We start from the raw sequence: 16,576 nt of genomic DNA, 5'->3' as shown, positions 1-16,576 counted from the left end.
AGTTATTCCTTAGGGTGGAGAGACATTGGAATAATTTACTCAGAAATACAATGGATGCCCCAACCCTTATAGGTGTTCAAGGCCAGGTTGGATAGGGCAACTTGATCTTGTTAAAAGATGTCTCTGCCTGCTGCAGGGGTGTTGGAACTCAAGGATCTTTAAAGTCTCTTCTAATCCAAGCCACTTTATGATTTTATGATTGACTCCAGAAGTATTGACTGAGGTCTCTATCAAGGCTAATTGGAAGTATTCCAGGAAACTGTTTTTCAACAGTAAATTAAGTTACATCTAAACATTAATTTGTTAAGGGTCCCTGTTCCTCAAAATTGTTAAGTAAACCTCACATTCAGAAATGAAAATGTAGCTTTCCTCAGTGTTTCTTTGATGCTCAGTTCAACATTAAAAAGACCCCAGTGAACAACTGTGGGGCTGCACATACCTGCAGATAGATCCACCTCCTAGCAGATACTCATCCATCAGTTAGTTCCAGCAACTATGCAAGCCCTCCAGTGTATGGTGAAAGCAGTAAAGGCAAACAGACAGTATAGACATAGTCACTTGAGTAAACACGCCACAGAGAAGCAGAGAAAAGCTTGAAGCTATTGAAATACAACTTTCATAGCATCGAAGTTAACATAGGTCAATGATGATCTTGTCTTAACTGATAAGCTCTGAGACAGATCTGATGAATGAACTGTCCAAATGTAATCTGTTATATAGTTGAAATAATTAAATACAGTTTGTCAAAACAGAAATGGTTACAAAATAAAAGTTGTTTTCAACATCTTGTAATAAATTTTATACTGACATTAGTCATTACTTCTGTGCTAACCATAAATGAAGTATTACATTCAAGTCTTTCACTAGCTTACAGAACCTATTACTGCTAGTGATGCAACCCCTCCAAGAGCAGATTTTATTACTGTTGGGTCTTTATTCCAGTTAGACCGGGCTATAAAATATCTTACTGGCCATATTTGACACAGTTTCCACAATGTGGGCTTTCCAGAACATCTAATTTTGAACTTTTAAAACCATACATGCTTATAAGACTTAGATTTCGCAGGAAACACCTTTACAATTAAATTTTCTTAAAAATAATTATCTACCAGTCCAGACATGTTCTGAAGACAGACACGAGCTAGATCACACTGAGAACAAAGGAATAGCTGCCACTGCTTCAACTTGACTAAGCCGAGTCATGCATTTCTGAGATTATGGATACAATTTAAGTCTTTCTACTGTATTTTTTTTACTAAGATATAAAAAGATAAAATGACTTTTTTTCCTACAGATTCTGTGGCCAACATAACACTAATAGATCATTTTTAATGTTTTTATATGAATCTGTGGTTGAAAATAAATTTGGTTAGAGTACACAGAGTCTTTTAGTGACAGGCGTTTAACTTTACAGGCAAGTCTTCAGATATGTCAGGAACAGCAAAACGTTATCAAAAATTTATTCAAAGATCTAATTACAAAAACTACTACTCATTCACTGAATCCAAATTAAAAAAAAAAAAAAAAAAATCTAAGTTACAGCTGCTGTGTAATTGCTGGATTGTGTTTCCTGCTGGCTTCAGTAGGCTTTCATCATTTAGAGTATTTGTTAATATTTTAAGACATGCAGTGGTTCTTTTCCATGGTACGACAAGTGAAAACTACATGAGATCTTTGGAAAGAAAAATGTATGTTGTAAGTGTTCAATGTGTTCAAAAGTGTTCAAAAACCAGAATAATTAGAAGCAGCAAATATGTTGCATTACTGTTCTTTCACAGGGAATGTGAAAAGAATAAAAAATTAAAAGAATAGATGAATGAGAATGTACTAAGCTATAAATACCAGGCACCAACCCACATTTCAGCTGGGGAACTGAACAGTTCAATTTGTTTACAGTTCTGCCTTCTCATTTACCTGAAATAATGTTATTACCAAACCAACAATCCCAGTTGTTAACAGCTGACAGAAAGCTGTTTATGACCAACACCCTTTCTTCTCTTTTCTTCTCTCTTTTGACTTTGGTATTAAAGTACAAAAAAGCAGTTTAATGCTATGCTTTCTTCTGCAAAGATTTCTCTTCCTCAAGTAAGAGGCAAAAATTGCTTGTAGTTACTCTGCTGTAGCTTTATTTTTTAATGCATCATATAACACTGGATTATAGTGAATATCACTCAAATTAAATCTACTCCTAAGAGGTGCAGTAACTTTAAATCAAACCACAGGCTACCAGACTTCTTCAGGAACAGGCCTATAATGCAGAAGGAATGAATGAATGTGGGTGAACACAAGAAATGTAAGACCATAGAGTCTAATAACTGGGGAAGAAACATAGCTGAATACAGACTGTTACAGCGTTAGAGACAGTGTTTCAATTAGCTGAATAACTTGAAAATTATGTGTAACCTCACAAAAAACATTTCTGAGAACACAGGTCCTCATAAGTTTTCCTGGAGTGAAACTGATGTACAAATTCCAGATCTAGATTCAAATGGCACACATTCAGAAATACATGAATTCTGGTTTAATTTTACTACAGGAAGGATCAAGAATAAGAAATAATTAGGAAAAAGTACATAGTTTTTCTATTAGGCAGTTTCCAACCTTCTTCTTTCTAGCTGTCTCTTATCTATTCCATGATAAGTAGGAAAAGTGGAGAGGTGAAAAAGGCCAGAGCACTGAATCCATACTAGGAGAGCAAGTTCCCTCTGTACTTGAGCTAAAGCTCTTCCCACCAAATGCTGAAGTCACCTATGTCTTGGGTACTTCCAGGAGCAGGATGCAGTTCTGAGGCATTCTGACCACTTACCCAAAGTGCGCATACGGAAAGAAATCCCTTGATAATAAAACTTCTGACACTCTCTTAGAGTCCACTCCATTAGAAAAGCCTATTTAACTCTTAAACCAAAGGGTCTCTTACTTTTTAACACCATTTTGGTGCTTACTATCCATTAGTTGCTCTGCTGGTCAGTTATATATAAAACAAAGTAACTGAAAAGGTTACAGCTACAAGAGTTATGGAGAAACAGCATACTTTGAAGTTGATGTTTTCTAAAGTTGAGACAAGATAATTGCAAGGACTCTTTCTGCTTTGATGAAGTGAAGGTGTTTTAAGAAAACTTTTCATTCCAACCTAATGCCTAATTGCTCATAAAAAAACACATGCTCAGTGATCCTGTATTAGACATAGTTATTACAGACTGTGGTTTTGATTTAACTGTTTGTGAAAACTGTCATTTTTATGGAGACTGGACCACTACAAGTCTTCCTACCTGTTCTATGAAAAGGAGGAAAGATCCTTACATCTCGCAGCTAAAATGTAATTGCTTAAGTAAACAATCACATCCTGATATAATTCCAGAAAACAGAATTTTAAAGCAACACAAAAGGTTTCCACAATCTACTTACGTCCTTCCTTTAAGTGCTTTGTAACACAAGTGGATATTTTTATGGGGGGGTGATCCCACTGTTGGTTTGTTTTTGTTTTTTTTTTTTTGTTTTTTTTGGTTTTTTTTTTTGGATGAATCTCTTGTCTGGAGAAATACTCAAGCATTTCACAGAATCATTAAGTTTGGAAAAGACTTTCAAGATCATCTAGTCTAACTGTCCATCCACTACCAATATTTTCCTACTAAACCACATCCCTTCATATGACATCTAAATATTTCTGCAACACTTCCAGGAATGATGACTCAACCACCGCCCTGAGACACATATTTCAGCACCCAACTGCTCCTTTGGAGAATAAGTTGTTCTTAATATTGAAACCAAAACTTCACAGTCACAATTAAAGGCCATTCCCTCTTGTCCTATCTCTAGTTACGCGGGAGAGAAATCCAACCCCCACCTCTCCACAACCTCCCTTCAAGTAGTTGTAAAGAATGATAAGGTCTCCCCTGAGCCTCCTCTTCTCCAGACTAAACAATCCCAGTTCTCTCAGCCACTCTTCATAAGACTTGTGCTCCAGATCCCTCATCAGCTTCGTTGTCCAGCCAGTTCTTACACAGCAAAGAGCATACCCATCTGTATATTCAATAAATATAAAGATGTTATAATTATGAAATAAACAGTAGAGTGTAGCAAAGCAAATTATAATAACAAAAAGAGAATTAGACAGAAAGCTTACCCACATCCCAGGCTTTCCACAAAACTCCAGAGAAAGGATCTCCAGAAGAGATCATTTCTAGCTAGTAGTCAACTCTTAAATGGGTCTAGGAGAGCTGGAGCCAGGCTTCACCCCTTCTGGCAGCACAGGTGAATTGCCTTCACCTGTGCTCCTCTGGCTGACTCATTGCTCGCCTCAGGTGATCAATCAGAGGTTCAGGCCGTGACTCAGCAGTTCCCATACACTCTACCCCTTCACGGCGTGAAGCAACAATCAGGTTGACTAAAGGGTAAGCTTTTCCTAATACAGAGATCCGCTATATCGCAACACTTATACAATTTTCATCACGACGCATGTTGGTACAATTCAAGACAAGTGACAATCAGTGAATGTCCATATTCTTTTATGGGCCAGTGCTCGATGATGTTACTGGAGGCATGCATCCGTGAAGTGCAGGTCCGTCCTATGTTCCATCGGTCCCATGTAGACCATCACCGGGTGTTGCACATGATCTGACAGTAACACTGGAGCGCTTTGATAGCATTTCATTCCTTTTGGTGATCCTGAAGGCTCAAAGACTCACGGGGAGTAATACAGATATTTCAGGGGTACCAGGAGAGGAAGGTCTGCTCTCCAGGGCAAGATACAGGTCGTATTTCTATCCTGGGTCAACTCTTCCACTTGGGCCACGTCCTGGCTGCCTGTACCACACCTTCTGGCCAGATGTCTGCGGCTGCATAACTATATCAGGCACCAAAGGAGGCGTCCTGATCTGCCATAGGGATGTGATGGGGGTCCTTTAAGCAATGAAGATTGGAGTGTTGACCACAATATCACTAGGCCATTTACCTATTACTGGAGGGACTACTGAGCCTCCCACCTCCAACAATCTCCCTGAAGATGCAAGTAGGCCACACCACTTCAGTCCTATCTGCACCTTCCTTTATTCTACTGAATAAAACCTGGATCTAAATTCTCAGGGGCAGGGAGCAGAAGATTATGTTCATTACCAATCTGGGGTCTTACGTGATTATCAGTGCCCATAATTTGGATCCTAAGTGGAGTGGCCCATGTTGTCTGCAACATTCTCAGGGCACTGGGTCTGCCATCTCGGAGTCTTTCATTCAGGTCCCACAAGGTTTCATACAGTCTTTTTGTCCACCCCTGCAGGGACTGGGAAACTGTCTTCAGGGCAGCCTTAAGAATACCATTATAATATTTAATGAGGCCTGCCCATACTGGATTATATAGCAGGTGGAATCGCCATTCAATATTATTTTCTTCTGCCCAGCGCTGTATCGATGCATCAGTAAAATGAGTCCCTTGGTCTCTCTCGACTTGAGGTGTCCCGTAGGCAGACATCAGTTTAGTGAGTGCCTTGATGGTATATGCCTGGTTTGCTTTCAGTACTGGATAGGCCTGCAGTAGCCCACTTGCAGTGTCGACACAGGTCAGGGCATATCTCGCCCCCTCAGTCTGAGGAAGGGGCCTGATGTAATCGACCTGCCATCTCTGGAGAGGATTGTGTCCTCTAGCAAGATGGGCTGTTGTTTTGGGCAACGATCTCAGTCTTATCATAGAGCAAGCATTGCAATCCTGACATGCCTGGACAGTGTCAGGTAGCTGTATGGGCAGTCCCCATGCTTTAGCAGCTGCCCATATTGTCTTCTGTCTCGCATGCCGTAGCTTCTGATATAACCAACGGGCGATGTTCTCAGATGGTGAATTCTCAATCCATCTGATCATCCCTCTTGTCAAACCAGACTGTCTCGGTGGAAGTATGGTATGCTATTGCTCTCCACTTGCTCAGGTTGCCCTTGATGGACCCATCTGTCTACCAGGCACCTTCAAGGATAGGATATTTTCCCTCCTGAACAGGACTCTTCTCTGGTGGAGTGACCAATGTTTCTTTTGGTGCATCACTGTGATATGTCACTGGGCCTAGGATCTTCTGAAGTTCTTCTTTCAATGGTGATGAAGACAGACTACTCCTTTGGCTGAGGTAGGTGACCCATTGTGCCACTGTTTGTGCTTGGGCCACCCCTGTCTTAGGAATGTGGGTCAGATATTTCACCCACCCCTGAACTGGCAGAGTGGTATTCACTATAAATTCATATATTTGAGTTATCAGCTCTACTGCCTGTAGATGCAGCGTAGGCAGCCAATAACTGTTTTTCAATCATACTGTATTTTTCTTCTGCTCCATGCAAGACCTGACACCAGAAACCAATGGGAGTCCAAACAGAGCTCTGGCATTGTCAGAGGCCCCAGCCAAAGCCATCTTGAATAACATGAACATCCAACTTGGCTGGGAGGGTAGGATCAAATATACCCAATGCCTGGGTTGTTTAACTGCCAGTTTTGCTTGTTGGAAAGCATCCTGTTTGGTTTCCTCCAGTCCCATAGCTGCCCCTTTTTTGTGAGTCTGTATATTGGCCTTAGCAGCTGCGCTAGGTGAGGTATAAAGGAAAGCCAGTAACCCAGTATACCTAGAAATTCTTGCAGCTGCTTCGATGTTGTGGGGACTGGGAACCCCTGAACCTCATCTATGACAGCACTTTGGGTAGCACTTCGGTCTTTCTTGACCAAACCACCCCCAGGAATTTTACGGACAGACCTGGACCTTGCACCTTTTGGGGATTTATAGCCTATCCCCTCTGTTGTAAATAGGCAGTTAATGAATCTGCTGCCTGTCCTACTGCCTTCAGTGAGTCGGATGTCAGCAGGAGATCATCAATATAATGATATAGGTTAACATCATCAGGTTTTTTCCAACTAGCCAGGTCATGCACCACTAGATTGTGACAATACGTTGGTGAATGCACGTACCCCTGTGGCAGGACCTGAAAGGTCCACTGCCTGCCTCCCCAAGTAAACACAAACTGATCTTGTGATTATTCAGCAATTGGGATACTGAAGAATGCATTTGCTAAATCTAGGACACAATGATAGGTTTTTATCTCCCTACTTAATGTGTCCATTAGGGAGGCAATTTTGGGTACAGCCGCACGAATAGGCAGCGTGACCTTATTTAATTCTCTGTAATCCACTGTCATTCTCCACGTGCTATCCAACTTTTGCACTGGCCATATGGGGGAGTTATATGGGCTGTGTGCAATTCATATAATGCCCACTTTTTCTAATTCCTGCACCATTCTTGATATTTCATCTTGCCCACCCAGGAGTCTATACTGCCCTACATTAGTAATCCAGTGCGGTTTCGGCAGGCAAACAGGCCCATGTTTTGCATGGCCTCTTAATATTGCTTGCACCACCCAGGTACTGATACAGCTCTGTCAAAGTCTGAACTCTCCCACAGTTGTCTGGAGAGCCAGACCCCATAGAATATCTATGCCCAAGATGTATTCCTGGACTGGGCCAATAGATGCCTTGTACTCCCGGGGTGGGAGACACCCAACCCCCAATTTCAATAATGTTTGGGTGACAGGAATAGTCTGTCCCCTGAAACCACCAATCCTCACTCTGTCTCCATCAAATTTGGTCAGATCTCCGCAGATAATTGATGTTTCTGCTCTAGTATCCACTAATGCCATAACTTTCTGAATATTTTTTCGGGACCAATAAATCGTTAATTCTACATAGGGCCTCCGGTCCCATCTGGAGGCCCCAGGGGGACTAAAATCTCTCGTCACGCCATGAATTGTGCTATGACCAATTCTTTTGCGTCTGATGGCTCAGGCATCGTGCCCCAAGACACTTGAGGCAGCTTTCTTTTTTCTGTTAGGAGCAATGAAATCTTCTAGGTTCCATGTAATTGTTGGTATTCTCTCTATAACCCTTACCCTTGGTTTCTTAGGGTAGTTTTGAAATTTTTGATTGTCCTTTAGTTGTCTCCAAAACTGGAGAAGGAAATGGTTGGGCTGGTGGTCCAATCAGCAAATTGGACCCCAGCCCAAATTAAATCATTAAACATTTGTTCTCAGAAGACCCTTATGAGTCCCGATTGAGGAGCTCGAGTAGCCGGCATTTTGGTTTTAGTTACTGGCAGGACCTCAGCTTCTTCTAATGTCAGAAAATTACACCTGGTCCACAGGCATTCTGTTTCTCCTAGATCAGCCACTAACTGGGCAACCTGCTGGACTACCGCTTCTGAGGTCACCAGGGGATTTAATATAGAGACCAAAGTACCATACAAATGAGAGGGAGTTTCTGCAGAATTATGTCTCTCATTCTTGCTGAGAATTTGACTGTATCAGGGCCATCAAATGTGTCTTCATAATTTGCTTCCCTTTTACGCCTAGTTCATGGATATAGTTTTGAAGGTCCTCCATGGAGGACCACAACCCTGTATACAGAGGTGTATCAGATTTATTCGGCCATATCATACGGCAGGCTGACATTAACCATTCTATTATAGAATGGTTTTCATTAAGATATTGATTACCCACATATAACCTCTGCCTGAGAGCAGGGTGGACAGTCATGGTGGCCAACTTAGCTATTTCTGGGCCATTCACCAAAATACTTTCTGCCCCAAAATCCCACAGTCTTTATAACCAAGCTGGCACACTTTCTCTAGGCTTCTGCCGAAATCGCTGTACTAAATCCATCAATTCCATTGCTGTGTATGGCCGGGCTGTTACATGCAAGTGAGTCTGGGCAGGGGGCCACTGATCAGACGGCACCCCTGCCGGTCTGTCCTGTACTTTTTTTGTTTTCTGAGTTATAACAGGATGAACTTCTAGTGGATTTGTCAAAATCGGAGATTCGAGATCTAATTTAGATTTTTTATTTTCCTGATCAACAAAGTCTGTTGATTCAGGAGTTTGGTCATTGTCTATTGAAATGTTACAAACTTGGCCTATTGGAAGATGCAGAATTGGTTTCTTCCCTGTTAATACACCACATTCTTGCTCTAACTTTTCGATATGGTCTTTCAAAAGTTGGTTTTCATTCTCTAAAGTATTATTCCTCATTTCAGCATGATTTAAAACATTTAACAGTGGCCATGCCACTGTGGAGGCAGCTAATTGTCTTTCTTTCGTGATTAGTATATCTTTGCTAAGTCCCTGAAAGTAATCTGCCATGTGATATGGGGAGATATTTCCCATAACATGTAGGGGACCCCATTTTTCAATGATAACTGCTAGTTCATAATAGGGAGATCCCACAGATCCTGGGATCTGCTCTGGAATCATTTTATCTAGGCGGGTAGCATTCTCCCCCCTGACCCATTTATAGAAATTCCATAGAAAGGACATAACATAAATTTTAATATATTTGTCCTGGCTGGCTCGCCAAGTGTATAGTCAATGAATATAAATATGTTATAATTATGAAATAAACAAGAGTTTGGAAAAGCAGGTTATAACAAAAAGAGAATATATAGAAAGCTTAGCCGCATCCTGGGCTAAAACTCCAGAGGAGTTTTGCCTTCACCTGTGCTCCCGTGGCTGACTCATTGCTCCACTCAGGTTATCAATCAGAGGTTCAGGCTGTGATTCAGCAGTTCCCATACACCATCCAAGCCACAAGCTGCCAGTTTCCCCAGATGAATACTGTGGGAGACAGTATCTCCCACTTTGCTGAAGTCTGCTAGACTACATCAACATCCTTTCCCTCAACCACTAGGGGGGTTATTCTGCTACTGTCTGAGGCCCACTTATTCTAATGAGAAGAGAAACTGATACCCATCCCAGACCTCCAGTGTCAGGAGGTAGAATATGCCAAAACTTGATATTCTCAGCTTGAAAAATTGCTTCTTAAGTCCTTTTTCTTTTTTTTTTTTTTTTTTAAACATCCGTTGATACTCATTTTGTACCATCAGTGCTGGACAGGAAAAAACAGTTCTAATTGGTGTTTTGTGTCAACTATTTTTTTATTGGTTTGTAGTACATATTTGGCTACTGGTTTTCTAAGCTCTATTAATTTTTTCTTAGATTCCTTCAGACCTCAAATCAATTTCTTTATTAAAAAAAAAAAAAAAAAAAAAAAAAAGCCTGCACATCATGTAGAAACAAGTTTATAGGTCTAAACACAAAAAGACAAATCACGAAAGGAAGTATTTAAGAATTGTTATTTAATATTTAGACCTGATGCAGCATCAAAAAAAAGCCTACTAAGAATTAATTTCCTTGCTCTTTAGAAGAGCTGTGATCCATATCCCTGGTGGTACAAACATGAGGAGCCTGGCAGGAAATTGCAGATATGAATAATTTTGTGTGCAAGAGTAGTGCCATAGAATTTGCTGAAAATACACATTCCTGTGTAAAGTTAATAGAGCTATTCTGGAATGTAAATTTACTTTTACACGTCATTGGTTGCAGGCTAGGAAGGTAATGTTACATATTCCAGTCTATATAGTAATAACTTGCTCATCTTGCACAAACTGAATAGCTCAGTTCTGTGTATTTGGGTTACTTTTCACAAGACAAAAGGATTTTAATCACAGTCAGCAAAAATTAGCAAATGTTACAAGAAAGCACTAGTTTCTGAATTTGTTGCTTGATTGTATCATAAAACTATTGTTGCCTCAAGAGAGACTTAGATTTTTATCAAACGAGTTTCTCATAAACAAAACACACCTCACTTCCCCACAAAAAAAATCCTGGAGAATTCAGCAGGATACAGACACATCAAGCTTCTGAAAGACAGAAATGGTCTCTTACTGCACATCTGAGGATTTGCCAGCGCAAGAAACCTACCTGTTAATGTAGTCTCCTGTACAAATAAAAGGCAATAAACAGGGGAAAAGAAATGATAGCTACATAAGTTGCTCATGAAACACAACTGAATTTAAATGAAAATTATTTCTCATTGTATATATAGTCATATAATTTTTTCTCTGTATCTTTATATAGGTATATGTATAGGTACCTCCTCTGCAGTATCACCTTTATTAAATTCTCTGTGTAAAATCCAAGGCAAATCCCTTCCTATGAAGGTAACATCTTATACATCAATTCATAGTAGCCTTCTCCACATTTAATGATCCAAGTTCATGCAGCTAAAAATATCTCTCCTCATTGCTTATTAGTTCCATTTAGCTAAAAATTGAGCATCCTCAGTTTCCACTGAAGAGAAAGGGCATGGGTATTGACCACCTCCAGGATGGGGGCATGGGGCCTAATTCATTCTGTGCATATCTATATAAATGTGTAGTATGTCCCAAGCATGTAAAATACACCTTCTATTCACTTAAAGAAAAGTTGCAGACACTCATTATGAAGAAATATGAATGTGATAAACACAATTCTGTGTAAGTGTCCAGATTTGTGCCTGCAAATCTATTAGCTCAAATAGGTTTTGTGCACGCCTCTACTGATTTAAGAATGAACCCTTCAGTGATCACTGGGTGTTTTTCTTTCCTAAGCTATCTGGCCTGCAGTTGAATCCTATGTTATTTATGTCCCAGGAGAACACTGTACCAATTTAACTGAGTATTATTTTAAAGTTAAAGAGATGAAGGAAATTCAATAGCTTTGGCCTTTATTGTAACCCTCACTTATTTCAGATGTCTGGGGTTAGGTGAAAGTAGAGATGTTACAATAATATTATAGGGTATAAGAGTATATGAGTTTTATAATTAAAATGATATTACTGCACAGTGATACAACTTTATGATAAACTCCAAAATAGCATATAAGCTTGCAAGGCCTGATTCATTTGTTGGGGTTTTTTTGTTGTTTTTTTTTTTTGAAACACAGGCACAAAGTTTTCTGCTGTTTGCCAGGTTTAACAAGTGAGACAGGTTAACATTTACAATGCACTGGTTTTGTAGCAAACAGTTGTCTTTGGTAAGATGTGCAACATATGCCTGCTTAAAGACTCATTCCTCTATTTCAGGTTTCTGGAATTGTAGATTTTACTCACTAGCCCACAGACCAAATCCTGCTTTGTAAGCAATAGATACACACAGTCAAGCAGCATGAATCTGCCAGAGACTCAAAGAATGAGTCAGCTTTTTTGGAGCCAACCCATAACACTGCAGTCAATGACTTACTTAGGTTGTGCTACACTGTGCCATATTTTTCATGATTTGTACCACTGCCATAACATTTGCCCACATGCAATATGTTAATCACTCAGCCCATCACTCAAGATATTTTCCAGTGAACATCCCTGACAAACAGCCTCCTTCTCTCCTACTAGTATTTCAGTATAAGCATACCAAGAGTCATATAGAAATTACTACTGCTTGCCCATTTCATTCCTCCTCACTTAAGAAGTGTCAGAAGCAAAGTTCAAGCCCATCTGACTACTAAATAGTTTTCACAAGAGACGCAAGGACTCTGAAAACCTCCAGTCAGTTAGAAAGAACATGATTTACTCTATGGGATAGCATTTCCAGCAGCATTGGGTGTGCTACAGACAACAACAACAGCTCCAACAATAAACATTTTATTTTAACTAAGTGAAATAGATAAATGTAGTAAAAGGTCTTAAAGGCTAACCTTTTCCACTGCTCTGGCAGTGCAGGCTGATGCAGGAATGACATCACTGAACAGAAGTCATTTTAGTTAGAGAGAACTCATTTTAAGAATGTAAAAACAGGAAACATGGATCAATGCTAATTTAAACATTGGTTGTTCAAAGGACTCGAGAGACTTGGACACCCTGTCTCTGGCACAGAGTTGTGACCATTGGAAACATCTACTGGCACCGGTGGAAAGAACCTCAGAAGACAATTAAAAAGCCACTTTCAAACACAGTATCCCTACTGCTGAGTTGCAAGCTAAAGACATATCAGAGCAGAGTGTGTTTCTTCCTATAATGCACTGCACTCAGCTGTACACATGCACTTGATGTAGTCCCAAGATACAAATGTATTATGAACTTTCATACAACCCATGTAGAGGACCTTCTTCCTCTTGCCACAAACCAGACAGAATGGGGATGTAGCTCTGCTCCTTACAGTGTTCTTTGCAGAAAACTGAGCAAGGAAAAGATGAAACTTGTCAGTATCTTGCTCATGTAAGAAGTTTGAACAACGTAAAAACCGCTCATTGTCCCCATGGAAGAAAACAGCCAAGACTTTTTTCCGGCTTTTTTACCAAGCTCTCCCTGACAGAGCATTCTGGAATACACATGCCAGGAACGATACTGTTCACACCAGAAAGTCCTTATTCAAGTCTCCATAAAATTCTCACAGCTTTCTTCTTCGGTACGCCCTGTATCATCTCCTGCTAAAGGCCTGCTTTACAAGTGCACTGCTACGAGAAATCAAATTAAATAAATGACTACAGCCCCCCATCCCCTCAAAGACTTAACATTAGAGTACTGAAAATGTTAGAGGTGACCTCTAGCATAAAATGTAATGTAGCAGTAAAGGGGTTAGTATCTAAAGATACATTCAAATTCAAAGCATAGCAGTAATTCAGAAAATGGCAATAATTGTCCAAACCTCCTGTGTAGAATACACCTATCGTTTCTATGACTATCTCTTTAAGGAGGTGAGTTACAGAAGAAAGACATCTCTTGAGAGAAGTTATAATAGATCTTTACTGACTTGTCTTTTATGCAGGAAAAGAAATCCATTTATGAAAAGGTTTCAAGGCAAAATCTGACTTTAAAGACGAATTTTTTATTTATTGAAAGATATATAAAGTTGTCTCCAGGTGCTTGACGTTACCTGCTTTGAGCAGTGGAAATAGTGAGTTAGTCCAGGGAAAATATCTTCCGATTTGGCACTGTCGATCTTAAAATATAACATAGCTTAAAAACAAAGTCAATTCAATCAAACAAGTACTGATCCAGGAGAATAATTTACATGCATACACAGTAGTGCTGTATAGACACTGCAAAGAAAATCTTATCAGCAGTATCTGATTTGTAATAGATAAGTTCAATTCATTATGACCCTGACCGGAGGACTGAGGTATCACCACCAAAGCCCTCAAAAGGAGAAGTTTTCCAACCCATACCATTCTGTGATTCTATGTCTGACGTTATCACTAGTTAAAAAGACAATTTGTGAAAGCAAAGTGATAGCAGAAATTTCAGAATTTCACAGGTGGAAAAAAAAATCACTCAAAAATTTTTAGTTAGTCCTATAGAAAGTACTAAAAGCGTTGTGTCCAGAACAGGAGTTGAAATACACATGGAAAATCCTCCAGTACAAAGAAAAAGGGATAAAACTTATTTTCTAGCTGCACATGTAATCTACAGCCAAATAATAAAACTTTCCCACAGATCACACGGAAACTCAAACTTCTATTAATTCTTCTGTATCACTGTCAGTCCCAAGATGGAATTTTCCACTTTATAACAGTAGGCTGAACAAGAGCCGATAGTCATAGAAAATAAAAGGATACTGCAGCTTTCCAGTAAACAGAGAGAAAGGACAGATTCTAATCTTAGACAAGAAGACTGGCACACACAGTAGTAGTTTTCTGAAAATCATATTAACATCAGCTGTATAGGGTGTGTTGTAACAAAATGACTGCTGGCACCCAAGGTCCCAGGTAAGTTGCAGGAATACTTCCCACTCAGAGTATTCCATTCTGTGATTATATGATTCCACAGCTTCATTTTGCTTGAAGAAGTTACCTCACTGCCATTTAGGAGCAAAAGAGGAAAGGGATAAAGAGAAGAAGCTTTGCTTCCTTAGAGGCAAAGGCTGATGAGTTTAGGCAAGGAATAGAATTCAGAGATGACTTTCAGTGGTATTAAGAAACTCATAGCACACAGAAAATCATGATTCATTCCACTTCTGATTAATGGCCAGGTGCTTCAATGTGCTGAATAAGATTTTACTCTGAATCTAGTAGAACACTTGCCCAAGACATTTTTTTCTTCAGTAACAAGTCATCCCAAGGAAATTATGACTCTGAATTGGTAATTTAATAGGCTCATCTCCTATTTAACTGAGAATCTTTCAAGTCTCTTGCTCATCCCATGCTTTTGAGTCCTCACGATTGGACAGAAAAATAATTGTCTCAGAGAAGCAGAGAACTGTAAATTATTTCAAATTTAAAGTCATTAACAGGAGCATATATAAGCACATAAAGCATGCAATAAAAGCAAGTAGTAACTGTTATTTTCACATAGAAACAATCAAGTGTATAGTTATGAAACAGAAAAAGCAACTAATCAGAAACGCTGTTGAAAAGAAAACAGCTTGCAGCCCACTTACCGATAAAGTGGAGCTTCTTCTGTCCAAGCTTTCCACACACCTCAAAAAAGCTACTAAAGATTAGTCAACACATTATTTCTTTTAGGCTGTCAATCTTCAATGAAGTAGTGAATCAGAAAGTCCAAACAGAAAAAAAAAGGTTTGTATATATATATATATATATATGTATGTATATGTATTAGAACACCTTCCCCTCCCTCCATCTCAAAAAAAAAAAAAAAAAAAAAAAAAAAGAAAAGGAGAAAGGAGAGCTGAAGTTCAGTTTACCGAAAAGAAGATCTAAAAATACAGTGTAATGATTTTGAGATACATAAAAGGGAAAGGAAAGACTGTTTTGTGTTCACTGCGAAAAAAATGTAAAAAATTTAAGAAAAGAAGATGTAAGATAAATGGCTGAAGGAGGGATCTGTTTAATTGAAAGGATAATTGGGGAATAGAGGACCATGTTAGAAGTTGACGGACCCTCTTGGGTGGGATGCTATTAAGAGCAGCATGTACAAACACCTACAAAGTAGGCTCTCAGTATAACTGAATCTGTCTTAAGAGAAGGAGGATCTCACAAAGATTACTCTAGCCATATTTATCACAATTATATCATTTCACAGCTTGGATACAAAGTTTAGATATTTGTAATATGCTTTGAATACATGTAATTATTATACGTAGGGATGGATTTTATACCATAATCAGTTTTTGGAAGGATTACCCATTATTTGAGAGAAATATGAGAGGCAATTCAGCTTCTCTGAGAATGAGAGGAAAAGTTGCTAATGCAAGCTACACATAATACCAGTCAGAAACCGAGTTACACAGAGAAAGAAATAAGCATATTCACTGTGGACATACTGCAATTTCAGAGATCTGACTGCTGTTTGCAGAAGCTCTCATACATCCAAAGCCTAAAATGCCAGATGTGTAAACACAGAGGGTGGCAAGAGGTCTGACAGGCAGAGGAGCACAGTGAGAAAGCTATGAGGATTTTTGAATTGAAATCAAGCTGCACGAGGAAGAGAGACAGACAGACAGACAAAAAGAAAAAGGAAAACTTGGATTAAGCAATGAAACTTTCCCGTTATCCAGTTCCACTGCATTAGGAGGAAAAAGGGGATGTAAATTCTATCAAGGACTGTCTGGCTCTTTCTTGCTCTTAAAAATAAAAACAATATTCAACAAGTCAAATACAGCAGAATAAGTCTAATCAATGTAAGTTCAGCAATAAACAAGAAAGTGGGCACCTGGCTGTAGAGCTGACTTTGGTTACAGAATCATAGAATGGCCTGGGTGGAAAAGGACCACAATGATCATCTAGTTTCAACCCCCTGCTATGTGCAGGGTCGCCAACCACCAGACCAGGCTGCCCAGAGCCACATCCAGCCTGG

This window comes from Centrocercus urophasianus, unplaced genomic scaffold, assembly GCF_019232065.1.
Source record: "Centrocercus urophasianus isolate 14NV4802_14NV808 unplaced genomic scaffold, USGS_Curo_1.0 seq_10, whole genome shotgun sequence".
Taxonomy (NCBI): Eukaryota; Metazoa; Chordata; class Aves; order Galliformes; family Phasianidae; genus Centrocercus; species Centrocercus urophasianus.
Note: the sequence above shows the minus strand (reverse complement) of the source record.